This window comes from Ranitomeya imitator, chromosome 5, assembly GCF_032444005.1.
Source record: "Ranitomeya imitator isolate aRanImi1 chromosome 5, aRanImi1.pri, whole genome shotgun sequence".
NCBI lineage: Eukaryota > Metazoa > Chordata > Amphibia > Anura > Dendrobatidae > Ranitomeya > Ranitomeya imitator.
Genome location: NC_091286.1, coordinates 89,300,645 through 89,327,909, shown reverse-complemented (window position 1 = coordinate 89,327,909; position 27,265 = coordinate 89,300,645). Strand labels below are relative to the sequence as shown.

The following is a 27,265-nucleotide window of genomic DNA, read 5'->3' as shown; positions in this document are numbered from 1 at the left end:
CCTGGAGTAAACGTTATCATTGTGTAGTTGTCTAAAAGCCTCTTTCTCATACATCTCCACCGGCCAGACCACGATGTTTCCCCCTTTGTCTGCGGCCTTAAATACCACATCATTGAGGGACTGAAGTTGTTTAATCGCCTCCCTCTCCTTCCAAGTTAGATTGTCATAACGTCTCCTCGTGGAGAGTTCCCTAAAATCCTCCGCTACCAACTTAGTGAACACCTCCACGGCAGGGCACAGAGACAAAGGGGGAAACCTCGTGGACTTGGGGATTATTGCCGGTGGGAACTCACCTTTCTCAGGAGCAGACTGCTCCTCCAGTAACTCCTCCAAAATTCGGAGAGCCTCCCCCTCAGTGCAGTCCAGACCATCCAATCCATGTCCACCTCTGGAGTGTAATTTTTTAAGGATGAGTTTGCGTGAAAATAAATGGAGATCTTTTAAAGCTGTAAAGAAATTAAACCCATTAGTAGGTGCAAAAGATAACCCCTTCCCCAACACACTCAATTGACTCTCAGAGAGGACATGGTCCGACAGAGAAATCTAGGTATAGTACAATGCCAGATTTCACTTCTAACATGAGTGACAGCTAGGGTTGAGTGAAACGGGTCGAACATTTTCAAAAGTCGCCGACTTTTGACAAAGTCGGGTTTCATGAAACCCGATCCGACCCCTGTGCGGGGTCGGCCATGCGGTACGCGACTTTCGCGCCAAAGTCGCGTTTCAATGACGCGAAAAGCGCCATTTCTCAGCCAATGAAGGTAAACGCAGAGTGTGGGCAGTATGATGACATAGGTCCTGGTCCCCACCATCTTAGAGAAGGGCATTGCAGTGATTGGCTTGCTGTCTGCGGCGTCACAGGGGCTATAAAGGGGCGTTCCCGCCGACCGCCATGTTACTGCTGCTGATCTAAGCCTAGGGAGAGGTTGCTGCCGCTTCGTCAGAAGCAGGGATAGCGTTAGGCAGGGTCCATTAACCACCAAACCGCTTGTGCTGTAGCGATTTCCACTGCCCAACACCACCTTCGGTGTGCAGGGACAGTGGAAGCTACATTTTTTTTTTTTCCCCTCAGCGCTGTAGCTCATTGGGCTGCCCTAGAAGGCTCCCTGATAGCTGCATTGCTGTGTGTACACCGCTGTGCAAACCAACTGCTTTTTTCAAAGCACAAATCCTCTTGTTCCTTCCTTTCTGCACAGCTATCTTGTTTGTTTGTCCACACTTTTTATTTAATTTGTGCATCAGTCCACTCCTTATTGCTGCCTGCCATACCTGGCTGAGATTACTGCAGGGAGATAGTAATTGAAGGACAGTTCCTTTTTTTTTTTTTTTTTTTGTGGGAGATTAAGATTGGCATTTCTGCTAGAGTGCCATCCCTGTCTGTGTCATCTCTCACTCAGTGGGCCATAGAAAGCCTATTTATTTTTTTGCTTGATTTGGGTTCTAAAATCTACCAGAAAAAATCACTACATCAATCAGTGGGAGAAAAATATTGGCCTCAGGGCTTGTGTGCCACTCCTTACTCCTGTGTGTGCCATCTCTCAGTGGGCCATAGAAAGCCTATTTATTTTTTTGCTTGATTTGGGTTCCAAAATCTACCTGAAAAAATCAATAAATCAATCAGTGGGAGATTAATATTGGCCTTTGGGCTTGTGTGCCAGTCCTAAGCGTGCCATCTCTCTCTCTCAGATAGTGGGCCATAGAAAGCCTATTTATTATTTTTTTATTGGGTTTATAAATTTTCCCTGGAAAAAAAAAAAAAAAGTGGGAGATTAATATTGGCCTCTGGGCTTGTGTGCCAGTCCTGAGCGTGCCATCTCTCTCACAAATAGTGGGCCATAGAAAGCCTATTTATTTTTTTGGTTGATTTGGGTTCTAAATTCTACCTGAAAAAATCAATAAATCAATCAGTGGGAGATAAATATTGGCCTCTGGGCTTGTGTGCCACTCCTGACTCCTGTGTGCGTCCTCTCTCACTCAGTGGGCCCTAGAAAGACTATTTTTTGTTTTATTTGTTTTCTAAATTCTCCCTGAAAAAAATCATTTTATTTTATTTGGTTTCTAAATTATTCCTGAAAAAAATCATTTTTTTTGTATTTTTTTTTTCTAAAGTCTCCCTGAAAAAAAAAAAAAAACAACAAATCAGTGGGAGATTAATATTGCCCTTTCTGCTTGTGTGCCAGTCTTGACTCCTGGGTGTGCCATCTCTCTCTCTCCAATTGTGGGCCATAGAAAGCCTATTAATTTTTTTGCTTGATTTGGGTTCCAAAATCTACCTGAAAAAATCACTAAATCAATCAGTGGGAGATAAATATTGGCCTCTGGGCTTGTGTGCCACTCCTGACTCCTGTGTGCGTCCTCTCTCACTCAGTGGGCCCTAGAAAGCCTATTTTTTGTTTTATTTGTTTTCTAAATTCTCCCTGAAAAAATCATTTTATTTTATTTGGTTTCTAAATTATTCCTGAAAAACATCATTTTTTTTGTATTTTTTTTTTCTAAAGTCTCCCTGAAAAAAAAAAACAACAACAAATCAGTGGGAGATTTATATTGCCCTTTCTGCTTGTGTGCCAGTCTTGACTCCTGGGTGTGCCATCTCTCTCTCTCCAATTGTGGGCCATAGAAAGCCTATTAATTTTTTTGCTTGATTTGGGTTCCAAAATCTACCTGAAAAAATCACTAAATCAATCAGTGGGAGATAAATATTGGCCTCTGGGCTTGTGTGCCACTCCTGACTCTTCTGTGCGTCCTCTCTCACTCAGTGGGCCCTATAAAGCCTATTTTTTGTTTTATTTGTTTTCTAAATTCTCCCTGAAAAAATCATTTTATTTTATTTGGTTTCTAAATTATTCCTGAAAAACATCATTTTTTTTGTATTTTTTTTTTCTAAAGTCTCCCTGAAAAAACAAAACAAAAACAAATCAGTGGGAGATTAATATTGCCCTTTCTGCTTGTGTGCCAGTCTTGACTCCTTTGTGTGCCATCTCTCTCTCTCCAATTGTGGGCCATAGAAAGCCTATTAATTTTTTTGCTTGATTTGGGTTCCAAAATCTACCTGAAAAAATCACTTAATCAATCAGTGGGAGATAAATATTGGCCTCTGGGCTTGTGTGCCACTCCTGACTCCTGTGTGCGTCCTCTCTCACTCAGTGGGCCCTAGATAGCCTATTTTTTGTTTTATTTGTTTTCTAAATTCTCCCTGAAAAAATCATTTTATTTTATTTGGTTTCTAAATTATTCCTGAAAAAAATCATTTTTTTTGTATTTTTTTTTCTAAAGTCTCCCTGAAAAAAAAAAAAATCAAATCAGTGGAAGATTAATATTGCCCTTTCTGCTTGTGTGCCAGTCTTGACTCCTGGGTGTGCCATCTCTCTCTCTCCAATTGTGGGCCATAGAAAGCCTATTAATTTTTTTGCTTGATTTGGGTTCCAAAATCTACCTGAAAAAATCACTAAATCAATCAGTGGGAGATAAATATTGGCCTCTGGGCTTGTGTGCCACTCCTGACTCCTGTGTGCGTCCTCTCTCACTCAGTGGGCCCTACAAAGCCTATTTTTTTTTATTTGTTTTCTAAATTCTCCCTGAAACAATCATTTTATTTTATTTTGTTTCTAAATTCTTCCTGAAAAATTCATTTTTTTGTATTTTTTTTCTAAAGTCTCCCTGAAAAAAAAAAAAAAATCAAATCAGTGGGAGATTAATATTGCCCTTTCTGCTTGTGTGCCAGTCTTGACTCCTGGGTGTGCCATCTCTCTCTCTCCAATTGTGGGCCATAGAAAGCCTATTAATTTTTTTGCTTGATTTGGGTTCCAAAATCTACCTGAAAAAATCACTAAATCAATCAGTGGGAGATAAATATTGGCCTCTGCGCTTGTGTGCCACTCCTGACTCCTGTGTGCGTCCTCTCTCACTCAGTGGGCCCTACAAAGCCTATTTTTTTTTATTTGTTTTCTAAATTCTCCCTGAAACAATCATTTTATTTTATTTTGTTTCTAAATTCTTCCTGAAAAATTCATTTTTTTGTATTTTTTTTCTAAAGTCTCCCTGAAAAAAAAAAAAAAATCAAATCAGTGGGAGATTAATATTGCCCTTTCTGCTTGTGTGCCAGTCTTGACTCCTGGGTGTGCCATCTCTCTCTCTCCAATTGTGGGCCATAGAAAGCCTATTAATTTTTTTGCTTGATTTGGGTTCCAAAATCTACCTGAAAAAATCACTAAATCAATCAGTGGGAGATAAATATTGGCCTCTGCGCTTGTGTGCCACTCCTGACTCCTGTGTGCGTCCTCTCTCACTCACTGGGCCCTAGAAAGGCTATTTTATGTTTTATTTGTTTTCTAAATTCTCCCTGAAAAAATCATTTCATTTTATTTGGTTTATAAATTCTTCCTTAAAAAATCATTTTTTTTTATTTTTTTTTCTAAAGTCTCCTTTTTTAAAAAAAAAACACAAATCAGTGGGAGATTAATATTTACATTTGCGCTTCAGTGACAGTCCTGCGTGTGTGGCATCTCTCTCATTTGTTGCCACCAACAACAGAGTGTGTAACATTGTGCCTGATTTTCGTTGTGGTCTCACCCACCTGTAAAGGGGTAGCTAAATCATACTGAAGTTATAGCTCACCGTGTAAGTTGTGTGACTGCAACAAATACCGTTAGTTTGGTAACGTTTTTAAAACAATGAGGAAGTCTGGTGGAAGAGGTCGTGGCCGGGGGCGTTCATTGTCAGCTGGTAATGAGGGTAGTGGTAGTGGTGGAGCATCAGGTGGTCGTGGGAAAAAAAATATTGCACCTAAGTCTGGAGCTGTGGAGCCAGGTTCGTCGTCTGGCTACACAAGGCCTCGAACGCTCCCTTTTCTGGGAGTAGGAAAACCGCTTTTAAAGCCGGAGCAGCAAGAGCAAGTTTTGGCTTATCTTGCTGACTCAGCCTCTAGCTCTTTTGCCTCCTCTCGTGAAACTGGTAAAAGTAAAAGCAGCGCGTCGTTAGTGGATGTTCACGGTCAGGGACAAGTCGCTTCCTTGTCCTCTTCAGCAAAAACAACAACAGAGAAGAATGCAGCAGGCGACACAACGGGTTACTCCATGGAGCTCTTTACACATACCGTCCCTGGCTTAGAAAGTGAAGCAGTTAACAGTCCATGCCCATTACAAGTTGAATCTGACATGGAGTGCACTGATGCAGAGCCACAGCCAGACTACTATGCTGGTCCTTTGACTCAGACCACAACATTGCCCTTGCAGGGTGCTGATCAAGAATCAGACCCTGATGAGACTATGTTGCCCCATCACGAACGCTATACCACCGACCGACAAGGTGACACAGACGAAGTTGCACACGAGCTACAAGAAGAGGTAATAGATGACCCAGTTCTTGACCCCGATTGGCAGCCATTGGGGGAACAGGGTGCAGGCGGCAGCAGTTCTGAAGCGGAGGAGGAGGGGCCGCAGCAGGCATCAACATCGCAACAGGTTCCATCTGCCGGGCCCGTATCTTGCCCAAAACGCGTGGCAAAGTCAAAACCTGTTGGAGGACAGCGTGGCCATCCGGTTAAAGCTCAGTCTGCAATGCCTGAAAAGGTATCCGATGCTAGAAAGAGTGCAGTCTGGCATTTTTTTAAACAGCATCCAATTGATCAGCGCAAAGTCATCTGTCAAAAATGTTCAACTACCTTAAGCAGAGGGCAGAATCTGAAAAGTCTCAATACAAGTTGCATGCATAGACATTTAACCACCATGCATTTGCAAGCTTGGACTAACTACCAAACGTCCCTTAAGGTTGTAGCACCCTCGGCCAATGAAGCTAGTCATCAACGCAACATCCCTTCCGGCAGTGTAGGGCCACCATTTTCTGCACCACCTGCAGTATCTGTGCAGGTTTCTTTGCCAGGCCAAAGAAGTCAGGGTCAGGGAATCACCAGTTTCGTAGTAGGAAACACTGCATCTAGGGCACCGGCGGCAACAATACCATCTCCCACCGTCTCTCAGTCTGCCATGTCCACCGGCACCCCCGCTAGTTCCACGATCTCCAGCTCTCCAGTCCAGCTCACCCTACATGAGACTATGGTTAGAAAAAGGAAGTACTTAGCCTCGCATCCGCGTACACAGGGTTTAAACGCCCACATAGCTAGACTAATCTCGTTAGAGATGATGCCCTACCGGTTAGTTGAAAGCGAAGCTTTCAAAGCCCTGATGGACTACGCTGTACCACGCTACGAGCTACCCAGTCGACACTTTTTTTCCAGAAAAGCCATCCCAGCCCTCCACCAGCATGTTAAAGAGCGCATCGTCCATGCACTCAGGCAATCTGTGAGCACAAAGGTGCACCTGACAACAGATGCATGGACCAGTAGGCATGGCCAGGGACGTTACGTGTCCATCACGGCACACTGGGTAAATGTGGTGGATGCAGGGTCCACAGGGGACAGCAAGTTTGGGACAGTTCTGCCTAGCCCACGGTCTAGGAAACAGTTGGCTGTAGCCATTCGCACCCCCTCCTCCTCCTCCTCGTCCTCCTGCAGAAGCGAGACCTCGTCCACAGACCGCAGTCGCACAACCACTCCATCCGCAGCTGCCACTGTTGCACACCAGGTCTCCCATTATGGGGCAGCTACTGGCAAACGTCAGCAGGCTGTATTGGCTATGAAGTGTTTGGGCGACAACAGACACACCGCTGAAGTTCTGTCCGAGTTCTTGCAGAAAGAAACGCAGTCGTGGCTGGGCACTGTAGATCTTGAGGCAGGCAAGGTAGTGAGTGATAACGGAAGGAATTTCATGGCTGCCATCTCCATTTCCCAACTGAAACACATTCCTTGCCTGGCTCACACCTTAAACCTGGTGGTGCAGTGCTTCCTGAAAAGTTATCCGGGGTTATCCGACCTGCTCCTCAAAGTGCGTGGACTTTGCTCACATATCCGCCGTTCGCCCGTACACTCCAGCCGTATGCAGACCTATCAGCGTTCTTTGAACCTTCCCCAGCATCGCCTAATCATAGACGTTGCAACAAGGTGGAACTCAACACTGCACATGCTTCAGAGACTGTGTGAACAGAGGCGGGCTGTTATGTTTTTGTGGGAGGATACGCATACACAGGCAGGCAGTAGGATGGCAGACATGGAGTTGTCAGGTGTGCAGTGGTCAAAGATTCAAGACATGTGTCAAGTCCTTCAGTGTTTTGAGGAATGCACACGGCTGGTTAGTGCAGACAACGCCATAATAAGCATGAGCATCCCCCTAATGCGTCTGCTGATGCAAAGTTTGACGCACATAAAGGATCAGGTGTCTGCAGCTGAGGAAGAGGAAAGCCTTGATGACAGTCAGCCATTGTCTGGCCAGGGCAGTGTACAGGACGAGGTAGTGGGCGAAGAGGAGGAGGAGGACGAGGAGGATGATGGGGATGATTATATTTTTAATGAGGAAGCTTTTCCGGGGCCAGTGGAAATTGTTGGCGTGGCAAGGCCGGGTTCTGGTTTTTGGAGGGACACAAGTGACGTGGATTTGCCTGAAACTGCCCCTCAACCAAGCACAACCACAGATTTGAGAACTGGAACTTTGGCCCACATGGCAGATTATGCCTTACTTATCCTCAAAAGGGACACACGCATAACAAAAATGATGAACGATGACGATTACTGGTTGGCCTGCCTCCTTGATCCTCGCTATAAAGGCAAATTGCAAAATATAATGCCACATGAGAACTTGGAACTAATATTAGCAACCAAACAATCAACTCTTGTTGACCGTTTGCTTCTGGCATTCCCTGCACACAGCGCCCGTGATCGTTCTAACACGAGCTGCAGGGGCCAGCAGACCAGAGGTGTTAGAGGGGCAGAAATCAGAAGTGTCGTTGGCCAGAGGGGTTTTCTGACCAGGTTGTGGAGTGATTTTGCTATGACCGCAGACAGGACAGGTACTGCAGCATCAATTCAAAGTGACAGGAGACAACATTTGTCCAGTATGGTTACTAACTATTTTTCATCCCTTATCGACGTTCTCCCTCAACCGTCATTCCCATTTGATTACTGGGCATCAAAATTAGACACCTGGCCAGAATTGGCAGAATATGCATTGCAGGAGCTTGCTTGCCCGGCAGCTAGTGTCCTATCAGAAAGAGTATTCAGTGCTGCAGGTTCAATACTAACAGAAAAAAGGACTCGTCTGGCTACCCAAAATGTAGATGATCTAACCTTCATTAAAATGAACCACAACTGGATTTCGAAATCTTTTGCCCCACCTTGCCCGGCTGACACCTAGCTTTCCTATGTAAAGGTCTTGCCTGTGGACTATTCTGAACGACTTTTCCAATCTCGTAATTTGCAGCACCTGATTGTCCAGCATCCGACATGTTAACACCTCCCTAAATGGCCAAAGTCCCCACACGGGGCCGTGGTATCGCCACTTGGCGCCAGCACCCGTGAGAGTACTGTTTGTCTGAAGAGGTGGGTGTGCCCGCTTTTGGTCGACGGCACTGCCACTAGGTCCCTCATAGTACAATAAAGTGTCTGGCGGTGGTGGTGCGCACCCAACGTCAGACACACCGTTGTAATATGAGGGGCCCTGGGCCTGTACCGCCGGCCACAAGACAGTCCCCCCCCAGGTCAAACAGTGCTCTACCACTTGCAAAATTTTCTCTCACAGCTCCACCAATGTTTAGTCTATGCGCTGACATCCTTCAATGCCTGGCACTGTCAATACCATTGTATTGACATTTTTCTTATGTTAGGCCTTCGAAGCCTGTCTGCGGTCACTCCTTCCACTAGGCCTCCACTGACCTGTCTACTGCTGCCCGGGTTCCCCTGGAACCAATTTTAAATTGCCTACAGCCAGCCCAATTTATTATGTTAGGGCTTCGAAGCCTGTCTGCGGTCCCTCCTTCCACTAGGCCTCCACTGACCTGTCTACTGCTGCCCGGGTTCCCCTGGAACCAATTTTAAATTGCCTACAGCCCGCCCAATTTATTATGTTAGGGCTTCGAAGCCTGTCTGCGGTCCCTCCTTCCACTAGGCCTCCACTGACCTGTCTACTGCTGCCCGGGTTCCCCTGGAACCAATTTTAAATTGCCTACAGCCAGCCCAATTTATTATGTTAGGGCTTCGAAGCCTGTCTGCGGTCCCTCCTTCCACTAGGCCTCCACTGACCTGTCTACTGCCGCCCGTGTTCCCCTGGAACCAATTGTAAATTGCCTACAGCCAGCCCAATTTATTATGTTAGGGCTTCGAAGCCTGTCTGCGGTCCCTCCTTCCACTAGGCCTCCACTGACCTGTCTACTGCCGCCCGTGTTCCCCTGGAACCAATTGTAAATTGCCTACAGCCAGGCCAATTTATTATGTTAGGGCTTCGAAGCCTGTCTGCGGTCCCTCCTTCCACTAGGCCTCCACTGACCTGTCTACTGCTGCCCGGGTTCCCCTGGAACCAATTTTATATTGCCTACAGCCAGCCCAATTTATTATGTTAGGGCTTCGAAGCCTGTCTGCGGTCCCTCCTTCCACTAGGCCTCCACTGACCTGTCTACTGCTGCCCGGGTTCCCCTGGAACCAATTTTAAATTGCCTACAGCCAGCCCAATTTATTATGTTAGGGCTTCGAAGCCTGTCTGCGGTCCCTCCTTCCACTAGGCCTCCACTGACCTGTCTACTGCCGCCCGTGTTCCCCTGGAACCAATTGTAAATTGCCTACAGCCAGGCCAATTTATTATGTTAGGGCTTCGAAGGCTGTCTGCGGTCCCTCCTTCCACTAGGCCTCCACTGACCTGTCTACTGCTGCCCGTGTTCCCCTGGAACCAATTGTAAATTGCCTACATCCCAATTTTTGTTATGTTAGGCCTTCGAAGCCTGTCTGCGGCCTGTTTTTCCACTACTACTACACTGACCATGCCACTGCTGCCCGTGTTCCCCTGGAACCAATTTTAAATTGCCTACAGCCAGCCCAATTTATTATGTTAGGGCTTCGAAGCCTGTCTGCGGTCCCTCCTTCCACTAGGCCTCCACTGACCTGTCTACTGCTGCCCGGGTTCCCCTGGAACCAATTTTAAATTGCCTACAGCCAGCCCAATTTATTATGTTAGGGCTTCGAAGCCTGTCTGCGGTCCCTCCTTCCACTAGGCCTCCACTGACCTGTCTACTGCCGCCCGTGTTCCCCTGGAACCAATTGTAAATTGCCTACAGCCAGGCCAATTTATTATGTTAGGGCTTCGAAGCCTGTCTGCGGTCCCTCCTTCCACTAGGCCTCCACTGACCTGTCTACTGCTGCCCGGGTTCCCCTGGAACCAATTTTAAATTGCCTACAGCCAGCCCAATTTATTATGTTAGGGCTTCGAAGCCTGTCTGCGGTCCCTCCTTCCACTAGGCCTCCACTGACCTGTCTACTGCTGCCCGGATTCCCCTGGAACCAATTTTAAATTGCCTACAGCCAGCCCAATTTATTATGTTAGGGCTTCGAAGCCTGTCTGCGGTCCCTCCTTCCACTAGGCCTCCACTGACCTGTCTACTGCCGCCCGTGTTCCCCTGGAACCAATTGTAAATTGCCTACAGCCAGGCCAATTTATTATGTTAGGGCTTCGAAGCCTGTCTGTGGTCCCTCCTTCCACTAGGCCTCCACTGACCTGTCTACTGCTGCCCGTGTTCCCCTGGAACCAATTGTAAATTGCCTACATCCCAATTTTTGTTATGTTAGGCCTTCGAAGCCTGTCTGCGGCCCGTTTTTCCACTACTACTACACTGACCAGGCCACTGCTGCCCGTGTTCCCCTGGAACCAATTTTAAATTGCCTACAGCCAGCCCAATTTATTATGTTAGGGCTTCGAAGCCTGTCTGCGGTCCCTCCTTCCACTAGGCCTCCACTGACCTGTCTACTGCTGCCCGGGTTCCCCTGGAACCAATTTTAAATTGCCTACAGCCAGCCCAATTTATTATGTTAGGGCTTCGAAGCCTGTCTGCGGTCCCTCCTTCCACTAGGCCTCCACTGACCTGTCTACTGCTGCCCGGGTTCCCCTGGAACCAATTTTAAATTGCCTACAGCCAGCCCAATTTATTATGTTAGGGCTTCGAAGCCTGTCTGCGGTCCCTCCTTCCACTAGGCCTCCACTGACCTGTCTACTGCTGCCCGGGTTCCCCTGGAACCAATTTTAAATTGCCTACAGCCAGCCCAATTTATTATGTTAGGGCTTCGAAGCCTGTCTGCGGTCCCTCCTTCCACTAGGCCTCCACTGACCTGTCTACTGCCGCCCGTGTTCCCCTGGAACCAATTGTAAATTGCCTACAGCCAGGCCAATTTATTATGTTAGGGCTTCGAAGCCTGTCTGCGGTCCCTCCTTCCACTAGGCCTCCACTGACCTGTCTACTGCTGCCCGTGTTCCCCTGGAACCAATTGTAAATTGCCTACATCCCAATTTTTGTTATGTTAGGCCTTCGAAGCCTGTCTGCGGCCCGTTTTTCCACTACTACTACACTGACCAGGCCACTGCTGCCCGTGTTCCCCTGGAACCAATTTTAAATTGCCTACAGCCAGCCCAATTTATTATGTTAGGGCTTCGAAGCCTGTCTGCGGTCCCTCCTTCCACTAGGCCTCCACTGACCTGTCTACTGCTGCCCGGGTTCCCCAGGAACCAATTTTAAATTGCCTACAGCCAGCCCAATTTATTATGTTAGGGCTTCGAAGCCTGTCTGCGGTCCCTCCTTCCACTAGGCCTCCACTGACCTGTCTACTGCTGCCCGGGTTCCCCTGGAACCAATTTTAAATTGCCCACAGCCAGCCCAATTTATTATGTTAGGGCTTCAAAGCCTGTCTGCGGTCCCTCCTTCCACTAGGCCTCCACTGACCTGTCTACTGCTGCCCGGGTTCCCCTGGAACCAATTTTAAATTGCCTACAGCCAGCCCAATTTATTATGTTAGGGCTTCGAAGCCTGTCTGCGGTCCCTCCTTCCACTAGGCCTCCACTGACCTGTCTACTGCTGCCCGTGTACCCCTTGAACCAACATCAGAAAATATAAAAATAAGTATTTTGCTTATAAAAAAGAAAATACTGGAGAGATATCAAATGCAGACATTTTAACATTAAAAACAAACACATACAACAAAAATCTGGTACAGTACTAAAAATGGCCACCAGCTACAATAACTTTCTCCTGCAAGTAGTTAACTGAAAGTTTTTTTCAATTTAAAACACAGATATGGCATCCACCGAGTGTTGTCCTGTCGCGTCTTCTTTATATTATTGCCAAGAAGATGCAAAACAATGAAAATAATAAAATCATTATTTACCAAAAGAATAGAGTAAGTCAAAACCACATTGCAAATAAACATTCATTACAAATAAAGAAGCAGGGCGCGTCCGAGGGTGAGTATATACCTAATAAGAATATAATCACCCTCGGACGCGCCCTGCTTCTTTCCGACAGCCTTCCTTCCTAAGAATCAGCCCTTCCGTGGTGTAGAGAGAGGGTGTGTTACACTCCAAGGTGTTCCCCAGGTTGCCTTTCCTGAGCTTCGATCTTCATGCTCTCGTTTAGTAGTTGTCGGAAAGTAGGCTGCATTAGGCCTACAAAATGGGTATGGGGTGGAGAGAGATGGTGTGTTACACTCCAAGGTGTTCTCCAGGTTTCCTCGCCATTGCTTCGATCTTCCGACTCTCGTTTAGTAGTTGTAGAAAACTACACTGCATTAGGCCTACAAAATGGGTATCGGGTGGAGAGAGATGGTGTGTTACACTCCAAGGTGTTCCCCAGGTTGCCTTGCCATTGCTTCGGTCTTCCGACTCTCGTTTAGTAGTTGTAGAAAACTACACTGCATTAGGCCTACAAAATGGGTATGGGGTGGAGAGAGATGGTGTGTTACACTCCAAGGTGTTCCCCAGGTTGCCTTGCCATTGCTTCGGTCTTCCGACTCTCGTTTAGTAGTTGTAGAAAACTACACAGCATTAGGCCTACAAAATGGGTATGGGGTGGAGAGAGATGGTGTGTTACACTCTAAGGTGTTTTCCAGGTTTCCTCGCCATTGCTTCGATCTTCCGACTCTCGTTTAGTAGTTGTAGAAAACTACACTGCATTAGGCCTACAAAATGGGTATCGGGTGGAGAGAGATGGTGTGTTACACTCCAAGGTGTTCCCCAGGTTGCCTTGCCATTGCTTCGGTCTTCCGACTCTCGTTTAGTAGTTGTAGAAAACTACACTGCATTAGGCCTACAAAATGGGTATAGGGTGGAGAGAGATGGTGTGTTACACTCCAAGGTGTTCCCCAGGTTGCCTTACCATTGCTTCGGTCTTCCGACTCTCGTTTAGTAGTTGTAGAAAACTACACAGCATTAGGCCTACAAAATGGGTATGGGGTGGAGAGAGATGGTGTGTTACACTCCAAGGTGTTCTCCAGGTTTCCTCGCCATTGCTTCGATCTTCCGACTCTCGTTTAGTAGTTGTAGAAAACTACACTGCATTAGGCCTACAAAATGGGTATCGGGTGGAGAGAGATGGTGTGTTACACTCCAAGGTGTTCCCCAGGTTGCCTTGCCATTGCTTCGGTCTTCCGACTCTCGTTTAGTAGTTGTAGAAAACTACACTGCATTAGGCCTACAAAATGGGTATCGGGTGGAGAGAGATGGTGTGTTGCACTCCAAGGTGTTCCCCAGGTTGCCTTGCCATTGCTTCGGTCTTCCGACTCTCGTTTAGTAGTTGTAGAAAACTACACTGCATTAGGCCTACAAAATGGGTATCGGGTGGAGAGAGATGGTGTGTTACACTCCAAGGTGTTCCCCAGGTTGCCTTGCCATTGCTTCGGTCTTCCGACTCTCGTTTAGTAGTTGTAGAAAACTACACAGCATTAGGCCTACAACATGGGTATGGGGTGGAGAGAGATGGTGTGTTACACTCCAAGGTGTTCTCCAGGTTTCCTCGCCATTGCTTCGATCTTCCGACTCTCGTTTAGTAGTTGAAGAAAACTACACTGTATTAGGCCTACAAAATGGGTATCGGGTGGAGAGAGATGGTGTGTTACACTCCAAGGTGTTCCCCAGGTTGCCTTGCCATTGCTTCGGTCTTCCGACTCTCGTTTAGTAGTTGTAGAAAACTACACAGCATTAGGCCTACAAAATGGGTATCGGGTGGAGAGAGATGGTGTGTTACACTCCAAGGTGTTCCCCAGGTTGCCTTACCATTGCTTCGGTCTTCCGACTCTCGTTTAGTAGTTGTAGAAAACTACACAGCATTAGGCCTACAAAATGGGTATGGGGTGGAGAGAGATGGTGTGTTACACTCCAAGGTGTTCTCCAGGTTTCCTCGCCATTGCTTCGATCTTCCGACTCTCGTTTAGTAGTTGTAGAAAACTACACTGCATTAGGCCTACAAAATGGGTATCGGGTGGAGAGAGATGGTGTGTTACACTCCAAGGTGTTCCCCAGGTTGCCTTGCCATTGCTTCGGTCTTCCGACTCTCGTTTAGTAGTTGTAGAAAACTACACAGCATTAGGCCTACAAAATGGGTATGGGGTGGAGAGAGATGGTGTGTTCCACTCCAAGGTGTTCTCCAGGTTGCCTTTCCTGAGCTTCTATCTTCAGGCTCTCGTTAAATTGTGGTTAAATGGAACAACTGCATTTGGCGTACTAGTTGGTTTGGGGCCTACTAACAGTGTCTGCCGCTCCTTGCTGTTCTCCTGGTTTCCTGTCCTGAAATTCCGTTTTCAGGCGCTCGTTAAGTAGTTGTTAATGTTAGACTGCATTTGGCCTACTAGTTGGGTTGGGGCCTACTATCGGTGTCTGCCACTCCTTGCTGTTCTCCTCCACTGAACAAAGCTGTGCCGCCTGTTTACTACGGTTGCCAATTTTGAACTGCATTTCGACTACTTACTGATTTGGGCCTACTCTCTGTGTCAGCCTCTCATTCCAGTTGTCCTCCACTGCAATGCCCCCTGGCTATTCCTGTGTTACCAATTTTGAACTGCATTTAGCCCACTTTATTATTTGGGCCTATATCTGTGTTTCCTCCTCATCCTGCCCATTGCCCAGCCAGTGATAGATGAGTCTGCTGGTACATTGACCCATAACGCAACATTCCCCGTGCACGCTACACAACAACATTGTGACCCTGCTGAAAGTCAGGTTGCTCTTCCCGCATACCATACCACCTTACACGGGGACAAAGAGGAAGGTGCAGATGAAAGTGCAGGTTCCTTCATCAGGTGGGGGGAGGAATACTAGTTGGCGACGTCACTGGCACAGGGCCTCTCATAGTACGCAAAAGTGTTGCTGCCGGTGGGAGGCGCCCCCGCCGTGCAAACACACCGCTGTACTTTGAGGGGCCCTGTGCCAGTGCCAATGCCAACGAGTGGGCCCCCCCTGCTTGCTCAGGTTCACAGCACTTGCAAAGTTGAAATACTTACCTCTCCCTGCTCCACTGCCGTGACGTGGTCCAGATTTCCTGGGCCCACTAATTACTTGAACCAGCCCTACCCACCACAACTTTAGCCAAATGACCCCCAATTTCAAATGCCTTCCAATTATTATAAGGTAAATTACGCTTGACAAGCTTCATTAAGAAGAATGGATGGTTTTGACATTAAAATGGGCACTCTAGGTGTTTTCCTGGCCCCCACTCACTGCTGACTATGCTGCCCCATTGACTTGCATTGGGTTTCGTGTTTCGGTCGATCCCGACTTTAAGTCATAATCGGCCGATTTCACTCGACCCGACTTTTGAGATAGTCGGGTTTCGCGAAACCCGGCTCGACTCTAAAAAGGTCAAGGTCGCTCAACTCTAGTGACAGCTATTGTAAATTCTACAGTGCATATATACAGGATAGGAGGAGAGGTACTGTGCAGTGTATATATACAGGGGAGTGATGGTACTGTGCAGTGTATATATACAGGGGAGTGATGGTACTGTGCAGTGTATATATACAGGGGAGAGGTACTGTGCGGAGTATATACAGTGGGGCAAAAAAGTATTTAGTCAGTCAGCAATAGTGCAAGTTCCACCACTTAAAAAGATGAGAGGCGTCTGTAATTTACATCTGACCTCAACTATGGGAGACAAACTGAGAAAAAAAAATCCAGAAAATCACATTGTCTGTTTTTTTAACATTTTATTTGCATATTATGGTGGAAAATAAGTATTTGGTCAGAAACAAAATTTCATCCCAATACTTTGTAATATATCCTTTGTTGGCAATGACAGAGGTCAAACGTTTTCTGTAAGTCTTCACAAGGTTGCCACACACTGTTGTTGGTATGTTGGCCCATTCCTCCATGCAGATCTCCTCTAAAGCAGTGATGTTTTTGGCTTTTCGCTTGGCAACACGGACTTTCAACTCCCTCCAAAGGTTTTCTATAGGGTTGAGATCTGGAGACTGGCTAGGCCACTCCAGGACCTTGAAATGCTTCTTACGAAGCCACTCTTTCGTTGCCCTGGCGGTGTGCTTTGGATCATTGTCATGTTGAAAGACCCAGTCACGTTTCATCTTCAATGCCCTTGCTGATGGAAGGAGGTTTGCACTCAAAATCTCACGATACATGGCCCCATTCATTCTTTCATGTACCCGGATCAGTCGTCCTGGCCCCTTTGCAGAGAAACAGCCCCAAAGCATGATGTTTCCACCACCATGCTTTGCAGTAGGTATGGTGTTTGATGGATGCAACTCAGTATTCTTTTTCCTCCAAACACGACAAGTTGTGTTTCTACCAAACAGTTCCAGTTTGGTTTCATCAGACCATAGGACATTCTCCCAAAACTCCTCTGGATCATCCAAATGCTCTCTAGCAAACTTCAGACGGGCCCGGACATGTACTGGCTTAAGCAGTGGGACACGTCTGGCACTGCAGGATCTGAGTCCATGGTGGCGTAGTGTGTTACTTATGGTAGGCCTTGTTACATTGGTCCCAGCTCTCTGCAGTTCATTCACTAGGTCCCCCCTCGTGGTTCTGGGATTTTTGCTCACCGTTCTTGTGATCATTCTGACCCCACAGGGTGGGATTTTGCGTGGAGCCCCAGATCGAGGGAGATTATCAGTGGTCTTGTATGTCTTCCATTTTCTAATTATTGCTCCCACTGTTGATTTCTTCACTCCAAGCTGGTTGGCTTTTGCAGATTCAGTCTTCCCAGCCTGGTGCAGGGCTACAATTTTGTTTCTGGTGTCCTTTGACAGCTCTTTGGTCTTCACCATAGTGGAGTTTGGAGTCAGACTGTTTGAGGGTGTGCACAGGTGTCTTTTTATACTGATAACAAGCTTAAACAGGTGCCATTACTACAGGTAATGAGTGGAGGAAAGAGGAGACTCTTAAAGAAGAAGTTACAGGTCTGTGAGAGCCAGAAATCTTGATTGTTTGTTTCTGACCAAATACTTATTTTCCACCATAATATGCAAAAAAAATGATAAAAAAACAGACAATGTGATTTTCTGGATATTTTTTTCTCAGTTTGTCTCCCATAGTTGAGGTCTACCTATGATGTAAATTACAGACGCCTCTCATCTTTTTAAGTGGTGGAACTTGCACTATTGCTGACTGACTAAATACTTTTTTGCCCCACTGTATAGAGGGGAGTGGTACTGTGCATTGTATATATACAGGGGAGTGATGGTACTGTGCAGTGTATATATACAGGGCAGTGATGGTACTGTGCAGTGTATATATACAGGACAGGAGGAGCAGTACTGTGCAGTGTATATATATACAGGGCAGGAGGAGCGGTACTGTGCAGTGTAAATATACAGGACAGGAGGAGCGGTACTGTGCAGTGTAGATATACAGGACAGGAGGAGCAGTACTGTGCAGTATATATATACAGGGGAGTGATGGTACTGTGCACTGTATATATACAGGACAGGAGGAGCGGTACTGTGCAGTGTGTATATACAGGACAGGAGGAGCGGTACTGTGCAGTGTATATATACAGGACAGGAGGAGCAGTACTGTGCAGTATATATATACAGGACAGGAGGAGTGGTACTGTGCAGTGTGTATATACAGGACAGGAGGAGCAATACTGTGCAGTGTATATATACAGGGCAGGAGGAGCGATACTGTGCAGTGTATACAGTATATACAGGACAGGAGGAGCGGTACTGTGCAGTATATATATACAGGACAGGAGGAGTGGTACTGTGCAGTGTGTATATACAGGACAGGAGGAGTGGTACTGTGCAGTGTATATATACAGGAGGAGTGGTACTGTGCAGTGCATATATACAGGACAGGAGGAGTGGTACTGTGCAGTGTATATATACGGGACAGGAGGAGCAGTACTGTGCAGTATATATATACAGGACAGGAGGAGTGGTACTGTGCAGTGTGTATATACAGGACAGGAGGAGTGGTACTGTGCAGTGAATATATACAGGAGGAGTGGTACTGTGCAGTGTGTATATACAGGACAGGAGGAGCGGTACTGTGCAGTATATATATACAGGACAGGAGGAGTGGTACTGTGCAGTGTATATATACAGGAGGAGTGGTACTGTGCAGTGTGTATATACAGGACAGGAGGAGTGGTACTGTGCAGTGTATATATACAGGAGGAGTGGTACTGTGCAGTGTGTATATACAGGACAGGAGGAGCGGTACTGTGCAGTGTATATATACAGGACAGGAGGAGCGGTACTGTGCAGTGTGTATATACAGGACAGGAGGAGTGGTACTGTGCAGTGTATATATACAGGAGGAGTGGTACTGTGCAGTGTGTATATACAGGACAGAAGGAGTGGTACTGTGCAGTGTATATATACAGGAGGAGTGGTACTGTGCAGTGTATATATACAGGGCAGGAGGAGCGGTACTGTGCAGTTTGTATATACAGGACAGGAGGAGCGGTACTGTGCAGTGTATATATACAGGACAGGAGGAGCGGTACTGTGCAGTGTATATATACAGGGCAGGAGGAGCGGTACTGTGCAGTGTGTATATACAGGACAGGAGGAGCGGTACTGTGCAGTGTATATATACAGGACAGGAGGAGCGGTACTGTGCAGTGTATATATACAGGGCAGTGGTACTGTGCAGTGTATATATACAGGGCAGTGGTCCTGTGCAGTGTATATATACAGGGCAGTGGTACTGTGCAGTGTATATATACAGGGCAGTGGTACTGTGCAGTGTGTATATATACAGGGCAGTGTTACTGTGCAGTGTATATATACAGGGCAGTGGTACTGTGCAGTGTATATATACAGGGCAGTGGTCCTGTGCAGTGTATATATACAGGGCAGTGGTACTGTGCAGTGTATATATACAGGGCAGTGGTACTGTGCAGTGTATATATACAGGGCAGTGGTACTGTGCAGTGTATATATACAGGGCAGTGGTACTGTGCAGTGTATATATACAGGGCAGTGGTCCTGTGCAGTGTATATATACAGGGCAGTGGTACTGTGCAGTGTGTATATATACAGGGCAGTGTTACTGTGCAGTGTATATATACAGGGCAGTGGTACTGTGCAGTGTATATATACAGGGCAGTGGTCCTGTGCAGTGTATATATACAGGGCAGTGGTACTGTGCAGTGTATATATACAGGGCAGTGGTACTGTGCAGTGTATATATACAGGGCAGTGGTACTGTGCAGTGTATATATACAGGGCAGTGGTACTGTGCAGTGTATATATACAGGGCAGTGGTCCTGTGCAGTGTATATATACAGAGCAGTGGTACTGTGCAGTGTATATATACAGGGCAGTGGTCCTGTGCAGTGTATATATACAGGGCAGTGGTACTGTGCAGTGTATATATACAGGGCAGTGGTACTGTGCAGTGTATATATACAGGGCAGTGGTACTGTGCAGTGTATATATACAGGGCAGTGGCACTGTGCAGTGTATATATACAGGGCAGTGGTACTGTGCAGTGTATATACTTCAGCAGCCGCCCAGGCCTCCAGCACCTGTCCTGTATATATATTATATATACTGTCATGCAGGCTGTACAGATACAGTATATACATATACAGGACGGGTTCTGGGGGCCTGGGCGGCTGCTGAAGTATATAATATACAGTATATCAGCTGTGGCCGCCCCAGCTCACCCAGACTGTCAGAATACCTCAGGGCGGCAAGGAGCTCCTCCGGAATCGGCCTGTCCTGATAAGTTCAGCAGCCAGCGAGGGGCGGGCGGGAGAGCAGAGCAGGAGAACTCTCCGCCCACAAACAATGTCACGCTGGCTGCGTTCTTAACCCCGATGTGCCTGCACTGCCTGGCCCTGCACTGACTGAAAAGATGCTTGTGCCAGCAGGGCTAGATGCCCGCCCCCTGCATTGTGCCGCCCAGGGCGGCCCGCCCCCCCCCCCCGCACCCCCCTTCCTACGCCACTGGATTGCATACATTAGTTAGGACTGCTCTGATATGGGTATACCGTGAAGTTTGGTAGAGCAGCTTAGAATACATTTTTTGCAAAAACGTATCAACCAAATACCCTGTTTTTTAAATCTTTTACTAGCACTTGCGGATTACTGCGATTTTTTTCAAACTGAGTGTTTTTGGTTTTACTATTCTCTTTTGTGTCTTTAAATATATACTTGGTAGCAACTCACGTTACTTTTAACACAGATCCTATTGAGTGTTTTCTATAAATACTGTATGCACCTAAAATACCACAAACGTTAGTATGTTATTACTTCCGTTGAGGTACTTACCGCCTATCACAGAACAGCAGAGGGGACATATATCTTTGCTGTACAGACATAAATCCTTCCGGAACAGATACCTCTCGTCAATCTCTGAATATTTCCAGGGAAATGATATCCCTGTGCCTGCATATAAAGGTCCTCACATTTAGATTATACAGCACATGTCCAAAAGAGGTATCTTAGGCTACTTTCACACTAGCGTTTTTTGCAATACGTCGCAATGCGAACTCCGCCCCCACCTCCCCGCACCTCACATTGGGCAGCAGATGCGCCGGAGAAATGCATCCGCTGCACCCGTTGTGCGGCGCATCAAACGCTAGCATCGGAATCTCAGCCCGACGCATTGTGACGGGCAGATTATGACGCTAGTGTGAAAGTAGCCTTACTGTGCAAGTTCACTACCTACCCACACTGCGCATGCTCACATATGGAACATATACCAACATTGACAACACTAGACTAACAGAATTAATAACACAAGTCTTTCTGTCCTAAGCCAGCGTAGGGTAACAACACTAAGAATGTATGTTTGACAATCGTTTCCAACATACTAGCTCATTTCTACTCCCATTGATGCCAATGACATTCGGCTATGTTCTGCATATGTTGCAAAAACAATATTCACCGCTGATCGTAAAAACCTGCCATGTCTACATATGGGTCAAACGGACACAAGGTCCGGATGAATTAATGGATATGTGTACAGCCCCATAGTTTATAATGGGTGGGCGTGGGTATGTGTCTCTGTGAAAACAGGGGCCACAAATACTGGAAAAATGGATGTGTGAAGGGGGAATTATACAGCGCTATCATATTCGGCAGACATCATCATCAATGTCCAGTTGGGGCTCACAATCTAAATTTCCTATCATTACTACTTTGGAATGTGGGAGGAAACCCAGAACCTGGAGAAAACCCATGCAAACACAAGGAGAACAAAAAGATTACTTGCAGATGTTGTCCTTGGTGGGATGTTTTCTATATTTGTATGTACTTTGGTCCTGCACATTTGTTTGTTGGTGCTCACGTAAAGATCATCAATATTATTATTATTTTAGAGTCCATCCACATGGAACTTATCCACATTCATAAACTTTTGCTCTTAATTTAGCAGAGAAAAAAATAGTTTTCTATTTTCAGAAAACCCATGACCCCCCGAAGCAGTTTGATTTAAAAAAAACCCCTAATTGCTCTGTACTCACCCTCCCCTGGTTCAGTCCTGGCTCTCCACCTCTTCTCTCGATTTCTGTTATTCTCTGCAGTACCTGTGTTTAATCGACAGCATTCATGTTAATGTCTGAGCTTAGTGGCTCATGCAGGGCTGCAGAGCTCAGTTATTGACTGCAACACTGTCAACATGTCATCAGCACTGCTGTCAATGGCAGACATCGGGAGAAGTGTCAGAAACTCAGTGCTGGACTTGGGGAGTGCTAGTAAAGCGCAGTTTTTTTTTTTCTCCAACAAACAGCCATGCAGCCTTGGGAGAAGGGTTTTCAGGAAAACCACATAATCCTTTGCATTATATAATCTATACCATAGCACAACTATTACATGACAATTATAACACTAAGGCCGGGATCACACATACGCGAGATACGGCCGAGTCTCGCAGGTGAAAACCAAGCTCTGGTGCCGGCACTCCGGAGCGGAGCGTTTAGCTCCATGTATTGCTGTGCGGCTGCACGCTCCGCTCCGGAGTGCCGGCGTCAGAGCTTGGTTTTCACATGCGAGACTCGACCGTATCTCGCGTATGTGTGATCCCGGACTTAGGGTAAGTTCACACCAGGCATTTTTGCAGTGTTTTTTTTATGCTTTTTTTATGCTGCACCTTACAGTACTAGCAAAGCCTAAGATATTTCAGAAATCTCATGCACACAGCTTGGTATTTTTGTCATCAGAATTTTGTGCTTTCCATGGTTTTTTGGACATAGAGCATGTCACTTCTTTCAGCGTTTTTCACCCATTGAAATGAATAGATGTTGAAAAAATGCGGAAAAACGCACCAGGTAATTCGATAGTTTAGAACACTAAACTTTATCAGAATGCAAAAAAGAGAAATATAGCATGCCAAAACCAAAGCGAAAAAAAGCAAGAAAAGCCAAGGAAAACATGCTTTTTTTCTGCCAAGAGTTCAGGCTTTGATGCAAAATAAAAAAAAATGCTGAAAAAAAACCTTACCCTTATGTTTCCAGAGTGGTCATTTCCAATGGCTATCTCTGCACCCCAATATTTTTTCCTAGCTTGTACCCCATGTCTTCTCAGTCATTATAGCTCTATGAAAAGATTATTCTTCATTATCGAGCCATGTTATATTATATGCTTATATTAAATAAAAAGCACAATAACCCGAGTAACATCTTGTATGTTCATATGGTTGGAAAACCTTTCATGATATTCTAGAAGCAGGCATTAATATTGCTAAAAAGGAACCGTAGGTTTCCGTAGTTATAGATCTATCTTTCTGCACTTAAATTGATTTTCCTCATCTTGGCATAAAGTGTGTCTCTGTCACACAGCCAAGAGATGAGAACTGGCACCAGAGCAGTAGATGCATAAGCAGCAGCTGCTTCAGCATTAAAAATGGAAGTGTCAGTATCTATTCTTCAACATGAGAAAGATATGTTGAAACACTTACACAATGTTGTGCTATAAACAAACCAACTCACATTGACAGGCGGGATTTTTCTTTGCATTTTTTAAAACCTTATAAAATATATATGGACCTCATTTAAAAGAGGACTAAGTAGTACGCGCAGATTTGGGAAAATATTAGTAGGCAGACAAATTGGAAGCATTTTTCTTTTTTAAATAGACTTTCTTTTGTGCGAGCCATTCAGAAATAAAATTACATTTAGAATGAAGACTGAAAGGAAAAAAAGGAAAATGTGTTGTGTGCGAATACGGCACAGAGAATAAGATGCCAGACAATGTTTGGTGAGATTCTGTTTCCTGAAATATCACTGAGAGACATCTGCTTACAAATGCATTATTAAAGGCACAGTTTAGGTCTGTGCTATCTGTACAATATGGGCTCTCGTGAGATGAATTTTCTTTCAAGGATGAATTTTATGTTAAAAGAGACAATTATTTTACACTGACATTTACTGAAATACATAAAGCGACAATACAAATGTGCCCTTTTCTGGCGGGTCACCTTACGTACTAAAGGGCATTAATGGTAGTGATGTATCTAAGGCCGGTTTCACACGTCCAGATAATTCTGGTACCGGAGAAAATGGTACCGGAGTTATCCGTGTCCATGTGCTCACGTGGCACATCAGTGTGGCACACGTGCGGCAGCCGTGTGCCGCCCATGTGCTGCCTGAGGACCACACGGACCGTGCAGGAGAGACAGTGCTACACTAAGCATTGTCCCCTGCTTGTGGTGCTGAAGCCGGCATTCATCCCTTATGTCCTGCTCGGCTGAAAGCAGCGCTTGCAGGATAGAAGGGATGAAAGATCAAGTTTTTTTTTTGTTTAAAATAAAGTTTGGGGGTCACCTCACGCCTCCTATCCTCCGTACGCCCGCACGCTTGCAGAGAAATACTCACCCAGCTCCTGCGATGTCTGCTCTCAGCGCCGGCAGCTTGTCCTGTGTGAGCGATCACGTGGTACCGCTCATTACAGTGATGAATATGCGCATATTCATCACTGTAATGAGCGGTACCATGTGACCGCTCACACAAGACAGGCTGCCGGCGCTGAGAGGAGACATCGCAGGAGCTGGGTGAGTATTTCTCGGCAAGCGGGCAGGCGTACGGGGGATGGGAGGTAGGAGGTGACCCCCAAACTTTATTTTTAACAAAAAAAACTTGATTTTTCATCTCTTCTCTCCTGCAGGAGAGAAGAGATGAATGCCCCCTTCAGCACCACATGCAGGGGGGACAGCACTTACTGTAACGCTGTCTCTCCTACCGCGGTACGTGCACATGGAGGAGAGTGTACACTGTTCTCTGTGTGCACGTGTGCGGGATGCTTTGTGGAACGTGCTGCCAGAGATAAGCAGACATGTCTCCGTGTTTTCAACACGGACACACGGTCCGTGAAAACATGGAGACATGTGCATAGACCCATATATTTGAAAGGGTCTACGTGTGTCAGTGTCTCCGGTACGTGAGAAAACTGTCAGTATATGTACCAGAGACACTGACGTGTGAAAGAGGCTTAATGGAGTCTAGAGGATCATAATACAGATGTAGCAAATGCCACCATGACGGCCAGTGCTCTACAATGCATGGTATGACCAGCAGGGTGGCTCAGTCATTAGCACTGCAGCACTGGGGCCCTGGGTTCAAATCCCACCAAGGACAACGTCTGCAAGGAGTTTATATGTTTTCCCCGTGTTTTTGTGGATTTCCTCCTACACTCCAAAGACATACTGATAGGGACATTAGATTGTGGACAGTGATGATAATGTCTGTAAAGTGCTGTGGAATATGATGGTGCTTTATAAGCAACGAATAATAATAATAATAATAATAATAATATGCCCATTCCTATTAAATTTAATGGGAAATAAATAGCATCCATGTTATCAGCACAACACACTGCAGCTAAAAAGCCGGGATTATTTATGGATGAACTTATAAACAGGAAGACGAAAAGTAAGGGACCAATTTATTGTTGCACTTGTTCCTTTTTTGTGTGTTTTTTTACTGTTTTTCATTTGCGCCTTTAAAGGGAATATGTCAGTAAGATCAACCCTCCTAAGCGTTTATATGGGCAAGTGAGACAAAGAAGGCTGAATACAACAGTTCCATCAGATATCTTATTCCAGAGAAATTCAAGTTTTTCTTATATGTAAATGAGCTGTTAATATTTATGGGATGGACACTGATCTGCATGAGAATCTGGCTACAACTGCCCTAATGTGCATGGCCAACGTTTAATAGTAGGAAGATACCTAGTGGAAGGGACGTTTGAGTTGTTATTTTTGAGGAAATAGAATATAATTTATGAATAAAGTGATTTACAGTTTGCCTGTTTAAGTAGATCAAGTTGTCTGAAAATACAATGATTTAATAATTGAAAACAGTGTGTTAACATCTGTATAATATATCCCATTGTTCATTCGCTGGTTGCCAAGAATAAAGGGGTCCCCACGTTGTTTTTTTTAATTATTTAAACCAAACCTGTCACCAGGTTTGGCCGATATGAGTTACGGCCATCACCTTTCAGCACTGATATACAGCATTCTATAATGCTTTACATAAGCCTCCGATCCGACCTGCATGAGAAGAAGAATATGTTTTATTATACGCACCTGCAGGGCAGTCCATTCCGATTGGTGTCGCAGTTCCTGGTCCGGAGCCGCTACAGGGAAAGGTCAGAGAGGCCCAGCGCCTGCACACTGCAGTACTTTGCTCTTGAGGGAAGATAAGTAGGCCTGTGCAGGAGCGCGATGCTGGGGAGCCATGAATCAAGCAGGAGGGCGGCATTGCAAGAAGATAGGGGGCACCTGACCAGGACCTGCGACACCTACCCGACTGGACCGCCCTGTAGGTGAGTATAATAAAACTTATTTTTCTTCTCCTGCAGGTCAGATCGGAGGCTTTTCTATAGCACTATAGAATTCTGTAGATAAGCCCTGAAATGCGGCGGCCGTAACTCCTATTGGCCAAACCTGGTGACAGGTTCATTTAAATAAATAATTAAAAAGTAGTGTGGGTTGAAGAGAATCACACAACCAGAATAAAGTCCTGCATTTGAAAAGTTGCACTAAAGGTACCTTCACACATAACGATATTGTTAACGATATCGTTGCTTTTTGTGACGTAGCAACGATATCGTTAATGAAATCGTTATGTGTGACAGCGACCAACGATCAGGCCCCTGCTGGGAGATCGTTGGTCGCTGAATAAAGTCCAGAACTTTATTTCGTCGCTGGATCTCCCGCTGACATCGCTGGATCGGCGTGTGTGACACCGATCCAGCGATGTCTTCACTGGTAACCAGGGTAAACATCGGGTAACTAAGCGCAGGGCCGCGCTTAGTAACCCGATGTTTACCCTGGTTACCATCCTAAAAGTAAAAAAAACAAACACTACATACTTACCTACAGCCGTCTGTCCTCCAGCGCTCTGCTCTGCACTCCTCCTGCACTGGCTGTGAGCGTCGGTCAGCCGGAAAGCAGAGCGGTGACGTCACCGCTCTGCTTTCCGGCCGCTGTGCTCACACAGACAGTACAGGAGGAGTGCAGAGCACAGCGCTGGAGGACAGACAGCTGTAGGTAAGTATGTAGTGTTTGTTTTTTTTTTACTTTTAGGATGGTAACCAGGGTAAACATCGGGTTACTAAACGCGGCCCTGCGCTTAGTTACCCGATGTTTACCCTGGTTACCGGCATCGTTGGTCGCTGGAGAGCGGTCTGTGTGACAGCTCTCCAGCGACCAAACAGCGACGCTGCAGCGATCCGGATCGTTGTCGGAATCGCTGCAGCGTCGCTTAATGTGAAGGGGCCTTTAGTCTATCCTACACTGTGCGTGACAGGTGCCTGTTCTCGCTGTTATCAGCAACACCAGGCATAGGCTGATGGCATTAGTGCTCTCCTATCAAGCAACACCTGTAACAGGTTATTTTTTTTACTACCAGTCACAGATGTGGGCTCACACTGTCATCTGACAGCATGGGAGCTGGAGCGCTCTGACCCATGGTAATAATCTTACCAATGATTAGAGCCGCCAGT

At 46.1% G+C, this 27,265-nt stretch overlaps 1 protein-coding gene across 1 annotated transcript in view; it reads left to right on the top strand.

Moving 5' to 3' along the window:
• The window catches only part of CCDC85A (coiled-coil domain containing 85A), a 497,193-nt gene that overhangs the window by 361,379 nt on the left and 108,549 nt on the right, over positions 1 to 27,265 (top strand). The window lies entirely within an intron of this gene.